Raw genomic sequence first — 17197 nt, 5'->3', positions numbered from 1 at the left:
CTTGTTTTTCTCAGTTCTCAAAGTGCATCAATAGGTTATTTATTTGAAATCTCTCTGATTTTTTTCTTTTCTCTCTGATTTTTTATGTAGGTGCTCATGGCTCTAAACTTCCTTCTTTGAACTGCTTTTGATGTACTGCACAAACTCTGATATGTTGTATTTTCATTTGATTCTAGGAAATTTTTAACTTCTCCCTAGTTTCTTCAATGAGCCATCGATCATTCAAAAGTGCACTGTTCAATCCCTATCTGTTTGTATAGTTATTGGAATTTTTCTTACTGCTGATTTTCAGATTCACTCCATTATGGGATACTATGCAAGAGATTATCTCAATATTTTTTGGCATTTGTTAATAATTGCTTTGTGACCTACAATGTGACCTATTTTGGAGACAGTTCTGTGAGCTTCTTAAAATAATGTACATTTTACAGCTGTTGGATGGAATGTTGTGCAGATATTCAGTAAGTTCATTTGATCTGTAGTGTATTTTGACTTTGAAATTGCTTGATTTTCTGTCTGGATGACCTATATATTGGTGAGAGTAGGGTATTGAAACCACACACTATTTTTGTATTGGGGTCTTTCTGTCCCTTTATGTCATATAGTGTTTGTTTTATGAAATTGAGTGTGCCATCATTTAGTTCATATATATTTACAATCATTTTATCTTTTTGATGTATTGTTCTCTTTACCAATATGTAGTGACCTTCTTTATCTCTTCTGACTGATTGTGACTTGAAGTCTGCTTTGTCAGATATGAGTAGAGATACTTCTACTTGCTTCTGGATTCCATTTACTTGATATATCATTTTATGTCCTTTCACTTTCAGTCTGTGTATGTCTTTACCAGTGAAGTGTTTTTCTATAGGCAGCAGTCAGTTGCATCTTGTTTTTAAATCCAAATAATCAATGTGTGTGTTTTAATTGGTGAATTAAGACCACTTACATTCAGGGTTATAATAGGAAGGCACATACTAAAACCTATCATTTTGTTGTTTTTCTAATGTTTGATTCTTTCCTAATTCCCATTTGATTATCTGTTCTTCTAGGGGAATTTATTCTTTCCTGTGCTGTTATGGTTGCGTTTATCTTCCTCTTCTGTGTATAGAATTCCTTTAAGTATCTTCTATAATGCTGGCTTAGTGATAATGAATTTCTTTATTTTATGCTTATCTTAGCAGGTCTTTATTTCTCTTTCAATTCTGAAGGGTAACTTTGCTGGATATAGTAACCTAGGCTGGTAGTTATTTTCTTTCAGTGCTTAAAATGCATCATGCCAAGATCTCCTGTCTTTATCATTGAGTTGGTACTTCTTGCTCACAGCTTTCAATATTCTTTCTTTGCTCTATACTTTTGCCACTTTAACTCTAATTTGGAATGGAAAGGTTCTTTTCTAGTCATGTCTGTTTAGAATTGTTAACGCCTCCTATACCTGGATGTCCCTATAAGTCCTAAGATTTGGAAAATTTTCTGCTATTATTTCACTGAATAGGTTTTAATGTCTTGAATCTGTACCTCATCATCTTCTATACCAAAAATACATGATTTTTGGTTTTTAATCAGGTCCCAGAGCTCTTGCATGTTCTGTTCATAATTTCTTATATTTTTCGTTTTTTGGTAATAGTGGGGTTTGAACTTGGTACCTCACACTTTCTAGGCAGTCCTCTACCATTTGAGCCACTCCATTTATCTTTTTTTGGACTGGGTATTTTTGAGATAGGATCTTGTGAACTATTTGCCAGACTTCAAACTGCAATCCTCCTGATCTCTGCTTCTTGAGTAGCTAGGATTATATTTTCCCTTTTTACTCTCTGAATGTTCTAATTCATCAACTTTGTCTTCAAGTCCTAAAATTCTCTCTTCTACTGGTGAAGCTTTCTACTGATTTATTTTTCAGCATGGAGTTTGGGAGTTTGAACTCAAGGCTTGGTCTTTTTAGGCCTGTGCTCTACCACTTGAGCCATGTCTCCAGCTCTTTTTCACTCTGGTTATTTTGGAATAGGGTCTTGGTTTTTGCCCAGATTGGCCTGAACCATGATCCTCCAATTTAAGCTGCCCGTTGTAGCTGGGATGACAGGCATGCACTTCCTTCCCAGTTTTTTTAAGTTGAGTGTGTGTGTGTGGGGGGGTGTCTCATGAATTTATTTGCCTGGACTAGCCTGGAACTTGATTCTCCTGATCTCAGCCTCCCCCATAGCTTGGGATGACAGGCATGAGCTACTGTGTCCAGCTATTGGGTGAGAAGGGGGGTCTCACAAACTATGCACAAAATGGCCTAAAACCACAATCCTACCATTCTCAGTCTTTCAAGTGTCTAGGATTAAAAGCATGAGCCACTGGTGCTCGGCTCTATTGAATTTTTTTTACTTATTGTGCTTTGTATTTCCAATATTTGTTTGTTTTCTTAAAGTGTCTCTTTGATGAACTTTTCATTCATAACCTGTGTTGTCTTCTGTAATTCATCTAGTTGTTTTTCTGTATTTTCATTGATTTTTTAAAAAAGTTATTCTTTTGAATTTCGTATCTGTCATTCCATCCATTTCAATATCTTTGGAGTCAGTTGCTAAAAAATTACAAACTTTTGGAGGAGTCCTGGTATATTGTATTTCTGTGTTGACATTTGCATATCAGTTGGGATGGATATCTCTTCCACTTTTATGTGGGAGCCTTTTTAGGGAATAGCCTTCTCTTGACAATGTGTCCTGGGATATAAAATTGTTGTGAGATATTGAATTCATTTGCATCTGGATTTTGTAGTACAGTTCCCTTGTTGCTTTTTTTTGGTAGGGATTAGTACGTTTTGACAGTATGTACTGTGTCAGAGCCTGAGGATCTTCATTTCTCTGTAGGTCTCCCAAGAGAAGGATACTTTTAGTAGATCAAGCAGATGTACTACAGACACTGGAATATCTGAGGTATGCACTGTAGTTACTCCTTCAGCCTTGCTTAAAATTTATGGATTGAAGGTGAATGGCAGCAACCAATGCATGGATTTAGGGTCCACAGTCTGTTTTTTTTCTCTGCTATTGCTGTCAGGATGGATGTCCATGAGTGGATCTTCACCACCACCCCCAAGCCATGCCTGCTAGGACCCTGATCACTGGCTTGGGGTTTTTTTACCTCCTGCACTCATTGAGTACAGTTTGAGTGGGGGTGGGTTGTGGGAAGAGCAATGTGTGCTGGCTCTTAGCTGGGCTGAGTGTAGCTCAGTGGCAAAGCATCTATACAACCTCCTTGAAATGTCAGGATTGATCCCCAACACCAAGGAGAAAGGGGAAACATAACAGTAACAGCAACAAATAGTGTGCCAGATACAGAAATGAAGTAAAAATCACAAATGATGATATTCATGGTTCTAACAACAATAGCAACAGGAATGGTGGGGGCAGAAATATTATAAATCAAAATATTTTAAGAGATTAAAAAAGGAAAAATAATTAAGAGAGAAGAAATAGAGAAAGGGAAATCAAAAGGAAAGTTAGAATTTTCAAAAAGGGAAAAGAGAAATAGCAAGAGAAAGCAGGAGAAAGGTGGAAAGTGGAGGCTGTAATTATGAAAGAGAGAATAAAATAATTTTATAATTGGGAGAATAAGAGAGAAAGATCAACAAACAAAATAAAACCAAAAAATAGCAAAAAAAAAATACATATAAAAATAAAAAGAGAGAAATATATGTACAAACCAAGCAATGAATCAGCAAATTAAAAAAAAAAAACCAAAAAGAAGAATCTTAATAAAAAATTACAATACTGTCTCTGCTGGGGTGTTCATGCAGGCAAGAATTGTTGGTATTCACTACCTTGGCCAATCTGCACTTTTTTAATATAAAAAAATGGCAAGAAATTTATCCATTAAAAAGCCATTTAATAAAATACCAGTTTTTACATTCCTTTAAAATTATGTCCATATACAAATCATATCCTAAACCCATAAGACTCTTTCTAGATAAATGAAATACTGACATAGACAAATTCAGGATCTAAATCATTTTAGAAATATTTAAAAAATAATAGTAAATTATATCTTAGAATAAATAAAATAACAAAATGACAGCTATATACAACTGTTAAGAAGTTTCAAAAAGTTGAGTGATGGTGCAATATTACTACAATTTATTGAAATAAGTACTGTTCAATAATGCTTTTATATTAGACCTATTTTAATTTTGTTATATATTGGATTTAAAGAAAAAATGTTGCAACAACCAAAAAAATGGAATTATACTTATTCTTGAAACATCCTGATCTTTCTCATGTGTGTAAAGTTGTATTTCTTTCTACATTTTCTTGGGCTATGCACCTCTTGCAAAGAACAAAGTCTGGGGATCTTCACCCCTTTATTTGTGGGTGTTGCTTGCCAGCCAGTCAGTAGGAGTGGTTTGGGTCTGGAGCTGGTAATTAATGACTTGCAGTTTCCTTGTTCCCTAGTACCAGGTAGTGAAGAACCAAAGTTCACTTGGCTGGAGTTTACGCCAGGCAGATTATCTCAATGCACCTTTAGGGCCAGGTTGACACTCAGTTCATCTGTGCTCTGGATCTCAGTTTGGCTTTTTTGAAGCTCATAGAGAGGGCAACAAACTGTACCATTTGTGTGAAGCACAGCAGGTCCTACACTTTCCATTGACCATGACTATGGCTTTCTGTGGCCCAGTCCTTGCCTATAATTACATGTGCCTGTTCAGTTTCATGACCCTCTTTAGCTGGTCACCAGAGCCACCAGTCTTAAAGGGAAAATGAGCTTTACTCCATTCTGAGTCTCCAACCCAAATCCCACTGCATATATTTTCCAGTGTGCTTGCTTTGGTGCTGTTCCACCAGGACCATGCTGAGCTACAAGAAGATAATGGTGGGACAGTGTGGCAACACTTGCTGTGAGTTCCAAGGAAAAGAAAAATGTACAGACTTATGCTTCCCAAAGTTGTGAGCTTGGATGTGACCATCTCAAGATGGCTCTTCTTTCCAGCACCAAACTTTTACATTGTGAAATTCAGGGCACTTCTCAGCACCAGCACACTAGGTAACTCCTGGTGAGCTAAGTTTAGATTGCCTTTCTGTTCTGCATCTGTTTCTATGGCAATTCCCTCTACTGCATCTCTCTCTGTCTTCCTTTGGGTTACTCCTCCCATCTGCCATGCCAATGGGTATCATTGGGTTCAGTGCTGTTGTACGATTTCTTGCCCTCTATTCTGATAACCAGAGTCTATGGGTCTCTCCGAGTCTCTGTCTGTCCATCTTAAACTTCATTACATTCTTCAGTTACCCTCTTTTCTGGGAAACTGTCTTCTGGTTGTTGATTCTGAGCCACTGAGAAGCTGGAAAGTGCTGCTTGCTTCTAATTCACCATCTTGGTTTCCATATTTTCTTTATGTAGTCATCTGCTGATGGATACTTAGGCTGTATCCATTTTTTTGGCTATTGTAAATAGTGTTGCAATAAACATGGAAGTTCAGATGTCTTTTTGACATACGGATTTTATTTTCTTTGGCTATATACCTCGTAGTGAGATTGATAGATTATATGGTAATTCTATTTTTACTTCTTTCAAGGGAACTTTATAGTGTTTTCCATAATGACTGCATTAACTTACTTTTCCATGAACGACATGCAAAGGGTTGCCATTTCTCCACATTCTTGCAATTGTTATCTTTAGCCTTTTTGCTAAAAGCCATTCTCATTGGAGTGAAATGATATTTCATTGTGGTTTTGATTTGCACTTCCCTGATGACTAGTTTATGTTGAGCTTTCCCCCCATATATCTGTTGGCCATCTGTGTATCTTCTTTTGAGAAATATTTATTTAGTCTCCTGCTCATTTTCAATTGGATTATTTTCATTATTACTTTGCTATTGAGTTAAAGTTTGAGTTTCCTTATATATTGTAGCTTTTTAACTTCTTGTCAGACGTATAGCTTACAAATATTTTCTCCCGTTCTGTATGTTGTCTCTTTACTTGCTGATGCTTCCTTTGCTGTACAAAGTTATGGCCAGGGAAGGTGATTGAAGTGAAGCAAACCTATATGATATATAAACATAGCAATTGTACATACCATACTTTTTGGAGTAGACTGGCTTCAAATTCAGTATTGTCTTTAGTTTTCCCTATATGTATACTCAAATCTGTTAGACCATGTGCTTCTGATGTTTTATGCCCATTTTCTGTTTTATGTTGGCTGGACTATTGATGTCTGATTTTCTGCTAGGTTTCAAGAGACTGGAGGTCCTGAATATCCATGGCAAGACTATGTGGTGAGCAAGGAAGTAGCAAAACTGTAGGTTTGTTTAGTATCTTGTTCTGACCTGTTTCTGATATGTGGATACAGTCATCAAGATTCTCTAGAGAAACAGAAAATAGGAGTTATTTCACAGAATTTGCTCCTGCAATTGTGGGGCTGGCAAATCCTGAATCTGGAGGGCAGAAACTCTCCAGCAAGAGAAGATTTTGACTCTGGAGGGGCAGCTCTTCTTCCTTGGTGAAGCTTCAGTGTCTCAAGGCCATGTGAGAGATTGGATGAGACCCCCTCACATTGTTGAGAGTAATATCCTTTCCTTAAAAGTCACCTGCTTGCAGAGGCTAACCTTATCTACAAAATATCTTCACGGCAATACCTACATTAGTGTTTGATTAAACAACTGGGTGCTATGACCTAGCTAAGTGGATACAAAAAGATAACCACCACAGCAGCCAAAATTGAAACTGTCTACAACTTGTCCCAAGGAGACAATACAAAGGGATAATAGTGGATTTAGATCTATCCCAGTTGGCACAGGATTATCCCACCGCTGTTCTCCCACACCAAGAGAGGCAGCTATAACCTTGCTAACCTGCTTGTTAAATCCAATGGGTTAAGTGAGCAAGATGCTAAGATGTGTTTCCATAGGAAATCACTGCCCTATTTCCCAGGAGAGAGTTAATGGATTAACCCTTTCCCACTCTCTTCATTTTCTCTTCCTCCATCATGTGAAAGGGAGTCCAGATCTGATGGATGCTGGGACAGGTGATCTGCTCTGTACCCTGAGCATCTCCCCATGCTCTTCCTGCATGTGTTGGTAATGCAAGACTCTGAGTCTCTACACTGGCTACTCCACCAGGTTGCAGCAGCAATCTTAATGGAGGAAGTAGCACCTCTCCTTACATAAGGAGCAGGCTTACCTTGCTATGAAAGTGGTGAAGTGCATACACACAGACTTCCTCTCCTGTACTGCATCTCTCTTCATGTTCAGAGCTCATTTTGGACCACCTGTATTGTCTCAATAGGAATTGGGGGAGAGCCTGACACCTTGGCTATTGCATTTGCTGTGAGTAAGTAATAAAGTCATTTGTCTCTGACACAAGAGTCTCATATCTTCTGCCAGCATCTGAGACACATTCAAGTCAGCTCGTTAGCTTGCACGTAGGCAAAAAATCTCAGCCTTTTCACAAACTCTTTTTTTTTTCCATTTTTCTTTTATTATTCATATGTGCATTCAAGGCTTGGTTCATTTCTCCCCCCTGCCCCCACCCCCTCCCTTACCACCCACTCCGCCCCCTTCCTCTCCCCCCCAATACCCAGCAGAAACTATTTTGCCCTTATTTCTAATTTTGTTGTAGTGAGAGTATAAGCAATAATAGGAAGGAACAAGGGTTTTTGCTGGTTGAGATAAGGATAGCTATACAGGGCATTGACTCACATTGATTTCCTGTGCGTGGGTGTTACCTTCTAGGTTTATTATTTTTGATCTAACCTTTTCTGTACCTGTTCCCCTTTTCCTATTGGCCTCAGTTGCTTTAAGGTATCTGCTTTAGTTTCTCTGCGTTAAGGGCAACAAATGCTAGCTAGTTTTTTAGGTGTCTTACCTATCCTCACCCCTCCCTTGTGTGCTGTCGATTTTATCATGTGCTCATAGTCCAATCCCCTTGTTGTGTTTGCCCTTGATCTAATGTCCACATATGAGGGAGAACATATGATTTTTGGTCTTTTGGGCCAGGCTAACCTCACTCAGAATGATGTTCTCCAAGTCCATCCATTTACCAGTGAATGATAACATTTTGTTCTTCTTCATGGCTGCATAAAATTCCATTGTGTATAGGTACCACATTTTCCTAATCCATTCGTCAGTGGTGGGGCATCTTGGCTGTTTCCATAACTTGGCTATTTTCACAAACTCTTGATAATAAGCCTTGATTCCCTGCAAAGCATTTGTTCCATACTCACAGCCTCACTTAAACCAAGCTTGCTGTGTGAGGGTCTGTCCTAGAGAGCAAACTCTTCCCTACTCCAGGGTCTTACTGAGGGAAGAAACAGTGTGAACAATTTTGGCTGTGCCGCTCTATCACTAAGAATGCTGATGTGTTCTCACCACAGTCAGAATGACTAGTATTCAGAAAACAGAACCAACAAATGCTGGCAAGGATACAGGGAAAGGAACCCTTGTATATGGTCTGTGGGAAGGTAAATTAGTACAGCCACTATGAAAATAAGTGTGGAGGTTCCTCAAAAAACTAAAAATAGAACTGCTGGATGATACTGCTATACTATCACTGGGTATATACCCAGAGGGATCAAAGTCAATGTACAATAGACACATGCAGATCCGTATTTACTGCAGCATTATTCACAATAGCCAAGTTATGGAATCAGCTTAGGTGCCCATTGATGGATAAATGGATAAAGAAGATGTAGTATAAATTCACATTGGAGTGTTATTCAGCTATAACGAATAAAATCATGTCATTTGCAAGAAAATGGATGGAACTGGAGATCACCATGTTAAGTGAAATAAGACAGACTCAGAAAAACATATATTACATGTTTTTTCTCATATGCAGAATCTAGAGTTTTAAAAATGACACAACAGTAGAACTGGAATGGGGACTATTTGTGAAGAAGGGGACCAGTGGGGAAAGGGAACAGGGATTGTAATGGTGGTAAATATGATCAAAGTACATTATATAGACGTATGAAAATGTCATAATTAAACCCTTTATTTTGTACAATTAATATACACTAGTATAAATTATACACTAGTAAAAATTATGATTTAAAAATTTAAAAAGAAACACGATGTATTGATTCCCAGGTCAGTTATTCCTTAAATAACTTAAAGCTTAAAGTAGCTTTAAAGTCTGGAGGCTCTTTTAGATATATCAATTTGCATGTGTGCCAGGCTCTGTGCTAGGACCTGGGGGTGTCATAGTGAAAAAGAAAAGGCTCTGCTTTCACAGAGCTTAGAGTTTAATGGAGGTGGGAAGTGCACAGATATTAATAAGATAATTACAGTGTGCTGAGAGCTGTGCAAGAAGACTGCTTGCTGACTGCCCCACTTCCTCTACCATTTTTCTTTTCTAGTTCACTAATGTCACATTTTAATTACATTTATCTGACTTAGGTGGTCTCTGAGTTTGTAACAGCAACACATTCACAAACTACCTCTTGGGAAGGTTATTTACACAATGGCTGAGCTCATCATTTTATGTTGATTTCATTCACAGAGAGTATCTCCATGATTTTGGAGTAACTTAAATAATAAATCAATGAGCCAGATAGAATACAGTATTAAATTTTCAATTAAAATATGGCTATTTAAATTATTTTAAAATAAATAAAATATGCAGTAGATCTTTAAATTCAGCCCTAAATTATACTTTCATTATATATTTTCAGCAAATATATTTAACATAAAGTAGAAACTCAGGAATCCACAGATCCATCCTCCTGTCTATCCATCCATGAAATGCTGGCAGTCACTGAGCCAGGGACTAGGAATATAAGTGTAATTACAAACAAAAATTTCAAATACTACAGGCTCCCTGTGATAAAATTGTAGTTTAATCAATTTAAAGAAAAAAAAACTAGGTTTTTATGGAAGTTAAATTAACACCTCTTGCTTAGTTACTAATGCAATAGCCCTCAGGGTTACAACCAGTCTTGGGGAATACAAACTATCTTTTTGACTCTTTTAAGTGCAAAAACAAGACTCCACCTTCCTGTGTAGGAGGTAAAAACCCAAAAGTAGCAGGCATTCAAATATTATTTGTATTTTTGCCATGATCTGTATATACTTCTGCAATTCAGTATGTGACAGAAAACAGTTCATTTTAGAAACCTGCATTGACTTTCTACTACATACAAAGATCTGTGACAGATTCTGCGGGGGATTTAAGACAAAATCTATACCCTTGAAGAATTCACAATCAGGTGAGGACATTATTTATCATCATGGATTTATGAGTGTACTTGCCGGGCAAGGGTCCCCCTTTTCAACATAAAGACTCCTTTATGGCTCTTTGTGATGTTTTCATCAACAGTATAATGGCTACTGTATTTCAGGATTAACACAAATCATCAGTAAAGTTATCTATACTGTAGCAAATGAATGAAAGCTCAAAGAGAAGGGTAATTAGCAAGTGGGAGAGGAACTGACATCAATTGATACCTACTCTATCCTGGGCACTCCATTATATAATAAATTCAGAAAAGAATTCAGGAAGGAAAGAAGGAAGTGTTATTACTTTTATTCTCTTTTTAGCAGATGACAACATTAAAGCCCCCAAATTTTAACATTTCCCTAAATCCAGACAAAAAGTGGCACAGGTGGAATTTAAGGAATTCAATACCAAAGTCCAGACATTTTTCCCTACGCTGTATTTACCACTTCTAAGAACAACAACAAAAAAATATGTTTGTCTATGTGTTCAGAATCAAGCAAGCATATAAGTGAGAATTTACTTGACAGTGGTGAGTGTTTTGGTAGTAGGTATTTAAAAATAAGCTGAGTAATTATTGGCAGAAATAAAGACAGGATGAAAGCACTGAGTAGAGGAGTGGATAGCATGTTATCAAACCCCATTTCCACTCCAAGATTCAACTTTAATAAACTTGAGGAAGATTTGCACGTATTTCTACCTTCATGGTTTTGTTTGTGTACCATGCTGGCCGAGTCAGCTGTGAAGATGATGGCAAAGACAAAGCCTGTAGGCTTTATCACTCTACAGTGTATTAAATTAGCCAGTAATTCACCCCATCGAAGATTTAACTTGTGTTATGTGTGTTTCTCCCATTTATTTGCTTTACAGAGGGAGAACCCTCAGGTCAATGTGTCACATTTGGAGGAAAACAAATCTCCTTTTAGATTAGAAGTTCCTTCCCCTATGGGAAAACTACAGTCTGACCTTTTTGGTTTCTAACTTATTATGGACTGAATATTTGTGTCTTCCTCAAATTCGTGTGTGAAAATCCTAACCCCCAGTGTGATGGTATTAGGAGGTGCGACCTTTGGGAAATTATCAGGTTTAGATGCTATCATGAGAGTGGAGCCTCCAAAATGAGATTCATGTACCTATTGGAAGTGACCAGAGTTTGTTTTCTTCTCCATGATAGGACACTGTTACAAGGCAGCCATCTTCAAGCTAGGAAGAGCCCTTACTAAGAACAAAGTATGCTAGACTCTTGATCTCAGTCTTCCTAGTCTCCATGAACAAGAGAAATAAATGCTTGTTATTCAAGCTGCCCAGTATATGATATTTTTGTTACAACAGCTCAAGCCAATGAAGACTGACCTCTACAAACTTTTAAGAGTTTGGGCTGGAGGTTCTATTGTCAGGTGGAAGAGACCCTTTGTAATGAGACCCTTTGAGATTCAGGGATTGACAAGAAGTGTGATTCTTTGAGGATAGAAAAGCAGAAATTGAAGGTGGGGAGATACTGTAGTTTGTCTCTTCAGTGTTTCCAAACAGCCCATGGGTTCAAAGCTTGGTGCCAAGGGCAGTCATATTGGGAGGTGGTGAAGACTTTAGGGGTGGGGCCTAGAGGGAGGTCCTTATGTCATTGGGAACATGCCCCTGAAAGGGATCATGGGACCTTGGCCTCTTCCAGGCTCTCTTTTGCTCCCTGGCTCATGATATAAGTAGTTTTTCTCCATCATATGCGTCTGTCATGATGTCTTACTTTGCTACCGCCCCAAAGTAATGAGATCAATCAATCATGCACTAGAACATTCAAAATTGTGAGCCAAATAAATCTTTTCTCTTTATAGGCTGATTTTCTTAGATATTTCATTATAGTGATGGGAAGCTAACATGGGAGAGCAGTGAGAAACTCTGATAGGTCAGGGTGGGGCAACTGGCTTCTTGGAATGTGGGTGTTGGTGGGATGGAATTGCTGAGCACCTGGAGCTGGGGCCTGGCAGCCTGAGCCAGCAGCCTCACTGACTAAGCTGGGCTCTGTAGGAATTCAGGCTTCTCCTACAAGTACTGAGGACCACTGTATCCCTACATGACAGTAAGAAACAATTGACTGACTATATACCTGACCTCAGTCTGAGACTGGGAGATCAGACGGTATTAGGAAATGGGACCTCTGAGAAGTGATTATGTTTAGACGAGTTCATTTGAACTGTATGTAATAAACCTCTTCTGAGGTTTTGTTTGGTTTTAAAACTACTGGTAATAAGAAAAGATTGAGAAGTGAATCCAGAAGACAGCGTCTGACCAGGGTGAATGTGAGTAAAGGAGTAGTTGCTGAGATTTGCACTGGGAGATCTGGAGCAGTTGATTCTCTAAGGCAGCCATGGTCCCCTCTGTCCTGGATGGAAGAGACAAGCTGACGCAGAGAGGAAGACCCACTTATGTCTCATCTTGCTTCTTGGTGGTGAGCCACAGTCTTTGCAGAAAACTTAGGATCTTTAGTTCAGTTAGTCTCAGGACTCTTAGATGTGGCCTCTCAAGAACAAAAGAAAATTCTAGATGGAACCTCATATAAATTCTGAAGCGTAGTTATATTGGAGGAAGAATGTTCAGATGTTTGAAGACTTGTATATTTGACACTTCGTAGCAGCTATAACAATGACCACAGCAAAAACAGGGACATACAGATCTAATATTTAATACATTGTGTTTTGTTGTCACATAGATTTACAAAACAAAAATAAAAACCCCCAAACCCAACAAACCCTGTCATGCATATGTGACCTTTGTAACCAACTAGGGAAATTCCCCTGGAGTTTCAGAGGGCGGAGAACGGGGTAGGATAGGAAGGAAAAGCAGTGAACAAGGCATTTGTTGTGTCCAGATGCCCTGATTGTTGGTGTCTTGCTGTCTGGTTTGTGGAGGAATTAAGAGCAAGTGACAAGGGCTGAATCTTTTTCCATATAATTTATTAGGTATTTCCTTCCTTCTGCAGTGTCTTCCTGGGCCAGACACTAAGTTTTATTCATGGCTAATAGATACTCACTAACCCTGAGTGGTATCCTGAGAAAGATCTATAGCGGCTACAAGTACTGACACCTAGAGGTGCTGTGTTTATTTTCCCCAAATCTTCAGCTTCTCCCCGAGTTTCAGGCAGGCTTTGCTTTTTCTTCTCTTGCTCTAGTACTCAATATCTGACATCTCATCAATCTAACCACCAGCTTGGGAAGTTTCTTCACTGAGGGTGTAATCTTACATCTTTACAGCTCAGTGAGAGCCTGGCCAGCCTTGGGAAAGGAGCTGCGAAGATCCTGAAGACTAACATTTCCTTTCTGTCCTAGACTTCCCTGACCTTCACTAGGCATGTCACCAATTCCACTGATTTTACATAATTTCTCACCCAAGTAGCATCATAACTCATCTCCCTGCCTTCAGATTCAGATCTAATCCATTCTCTATATGGCTACCCAAGAGATTCTTCTAAAGCATGCATCTGTCACTCTCTTGCTCCAAACTTTTCACTGGCTTCCATTATCAGCCTTAGGATATTTTGGATATCCACGTTCTTTCCTTGGAATGCCCACTCCTCCCTGCCTTCCTTCCTGGAAAAACCTTCATCTTTTGTCATCTCCTAGCAGCCTTCCCAGACCCCTTCAGTGGAGTTAGCACCTGCTGATGACTTCCTTTCTTGTGCTTCCATTGCATAATAATTGTGGGTATTGACGTGTGGAGAGCTCTCTCTGTTCTGAGTGCTAATTACTTTACACGCATTGTCTGATTTCACTCTCACAAGAGCCATACAAAACCTACACTTTTTTTTGTCTACCTTGTAGTTGAGAAAATGTGACACAGTTACTTGAACATGTGGAGGTTTTGTGGATAGGTAGTGATGGAGGCAGGATGTGTCCTTGTCCAGATCCCAAGCCCCTGTTCTATTCCGTTCTGTCCTGTTCATGCTGTTCTGTGCATTGCATAGCTCTGTGTGAATGCTTATTGTCATATTGTTATAATTTATCTCTCCCTTTCATTAGACCAAGCCTCTTGAGAATAGAAATACTGCCTTATCCATCACTGCTCAAGTAAAAACTTGAGGTAGGGAGAAAATAAGTGTGTTCCTGATTCTATAAATAAGGACAGAAGTAATTCAGTAAAATGCTCAAGTTCTCTGGAGAAAAGTTCAGGCCTATGTTATTATATCTTTAAGGAAAGACTTTATTCTATGAAAAAGTTTAAGTATGTTTGCTATGAGTAAAAAGCTGATGCTTGAAGAAAGTTTTAGGCCAGAATTGAATCAGCACAACAAATTATAAAAATGAAAGAACTGATCACAATCCTAGGTAACCAATTATAGTTATTACAAGGAATTTACTATATTCACCCACACATGACCAAGGCAGATATAGTCCAGGAATCCAGGCAACTTCCTGGAAAAAAAAAAAAAAAAGCCCTGAAGAGAATATTAGTTTCCTATTGCTGCTATAACAAATGACACAAACTCTGTGGCTTAAAACAATGCAAATTAATTTTCTTACAGTTCTAAAGGTAGAAGACCCAAGTTGGTCTCACTGGGCTAAGTCAAGGTATTTGCAAGCTGTATTTCTTCTGGAGGTCCTCAAAGAGAACTCATTCCGATGCCTTTTCCAGCCTCTAAAGGCTGCTTACAATCCTTGGCTTGTAGACCTGTCTCATCATCACATTGAGTCCTCACATTGTTAGTTCTCTCTCTCCTTCCCTCTCTCCCTCCCTCCATATTCTTTCACTTATAAGGACCCTTGTGATTATATTGAAGTGACTTACTGGGTTAATCCAGGACATAGGAGACCAAAAACATACCATCCCAAAATACGATCGTGGGAGACCATAATATTCTACCCCAAAATATACCTTTGCTTTAAGGATTATTTTGAGGTGATCATTTTGAGAAACTACAAACACAGGAGAAACTCTGAGAAGAAAGAATAGAAGCAACCGTTTCACAAGTTAAATTTACAGCTGTAGAGTTCCTCCTGGGCAGGCTGTCTTCTTTCTCCACTAGGAAGACAGGAGGACTCTACATCACCAGAGGCAGTTATCAGTGGAGATGCCACTGACTTAAATCTGCACAGTAAACCTTGCTTTTTTTGGCCACTTCTCCACAGCTGGCTTCCCTAATGCCCTTCTTTCTTTGTTTCTGTTGGAGATTGTATTTAAGCCTGAATTAAAAGTCACCTCTGGGAGATTTATTTGCTTTCCCCCAGGTGTCTCCCATGTATATGTAAGGTATTGTTAATAAACTGCTGTTAGTTTTTCTCTTGTTGATCTGTTTTTTATTATAGGGTCCATTTTGACTAAGGACTCAGACCTCCCCTATGAAGACAATCCTTTCATCTGAAGCTTAGATAATCTGAACTGTATTAGTTTCTTAGGGCTGCCATAATAAAACACAGACCAGGTAGTCTAAAACACAGAAATTTACTATCTCACAGTTCTGGTGCTTAAAGTCTGAGATACTTTGTCCACAGGGCTCACCTCTTTTGGGGGAGGCTCTTTGGCTTTTCTCCCTATGTCTTCACAACACCTTCTTGATGTGCATGTACACTAATCTCTTCTTATAATGACCCTAGTCATATTGGATTAGGGATTATCCTAATGACTTCATTATACTCAGTGGTAGAGTGTGTGTTTAGTAAGTGCAAGGCTCAAGGTTCAATCGCCAGTACTCTCACCTCAAAGAGAACAGTAAAAAAAAACCCTCTATCTCCAAATAAAGTGTCATGTTGAGGTCCTAGGGGATAGGATTTAAACATGAATTTTAGGCAGGACACAATTCAAGTCACCAACTGACAGGGGTCCTTTTGCTTAACCAAAATAGGAATCATGGGTTGGTAAGGACAAGGTCTTCAAATGCTAGTAATCCTGGGCCCCTGGTGGTTCTTGTAATCCTCAGCTTCTGGCAGCAGTGAGTGGCAGCAGCAATAAGCAGCAGCAGGTGGCACCTTCTAGTGTTAGAGTTTTCACCTGGGACTTGGGTGCTGGGATCCTTAGCCCTACAGCACCAGTATTATAGCTTTCTTGCTTTGGATGTCAGAATCCTCAGCTCTTGACAGTGACGGCTAGTGTTACACCTATCTAAAACTCTTCCAGTGACTGGTACCTGCAGTTTCTCTGGCTGCTTACAGTCTATGTCTGTCTTCAGATTCAGCTCTCTGCCCTCTCTTGCTTTCTCTCTGCTTCCTTCATCTTTCATTGTCTCTGCTTCTGCTCCCCATTGTTTTTGTCCTGGTTTCTGTCACCTCTGCCAGGGCAGTGGCTGTCTTTGCCACTGGGCTGCTGTCACCACTATTGCTGCTATCACCACTACTGCCACCAAGGTGGCAACTACTTCTATATGTGCTGGCCTCTTCTCTTTTCCTCATGTTGTGAGATCAGACCATCCTACTAATGATGAAGATAGAAAGTGGGCAAGAATCTATGGCCATACCACCCTGAACATGCCTGGTCTCATCTGATCTCATAAGCTAAGCAGGGTTGGGTCTGCTTAGTACTTGGATGAGAGACTGCCTGGGAATAGCAGGTCCTTATAGGCTTTAGTCTGGTGGAGTGGCTCAAATGGCAAAGCACCTACATAGCAAGTGTGAGGTCTTGAGTTCAATCCCCAGTACTGCCAAACAAACAAAACAAAACAAAACTACTCCCCCCACCACCCCGCAAAATAACAAACAAACAAAAAAAGCATGTAGACAAGAAAAGTCCACTTGAGAGAAACCTTTATTGTTGCAACACCAGGAGGCAGCACAGGAGAGTGTCTTCTGGGTGACTCCCAAAATGAACTGAATAGCCTGCTTATATAGCCAGAAAGGGGGTGTGACCAGGTTGCCTAAATCAATCATAGCAATCCGTTTATGTAATGAAGGTCTGTGTTTGCATCAGTCAAAGGCCTTCTGCTCAACTACCAGGGGAAGTACTCCCCCTCTGGTCTTGGAGGAAATGACTGTAGGGTCACCTAGCAGAAACTGAGACTTGTGATGGCAAAAGTCTGGCACAAGCTGCTGGAAACA

At 39.2% G+C, this 17197-nt stretch overlaps 1 pseudogene; it reads left to right on the top strand.

Annotated features, from left to right (window-relative positions):
* Positions 1-16606: 16606 nt before the first annotated feature.
* On the top strand, positions 16607-16726 carry LOC141420981 (5S ribosomal RNA; annotated as a pseudogene).
* The last annotated feature ends 471 nt before the right edge of the window (positions 16727-17197 follow it).

The sequence above is a fragment of the Castor canadensis genome, chromosome 2 (assembly GCF_047511655.1).
Source record: "Castor canadensis chromosome 2, mCasCan1.hap1v2, whole genome shotgun sequence".
Lineage (NCBI taxonomy): Eukaryota > Metazoa > Chordata > Mammalia > Rodentia > Castoridae > Castor > Castor canadensis.
The sequence above is the reverse complement of the archived record's forward strand: the minus strand, read 5'-3'. Positions and strand labels throughout refer to the sequence as shown.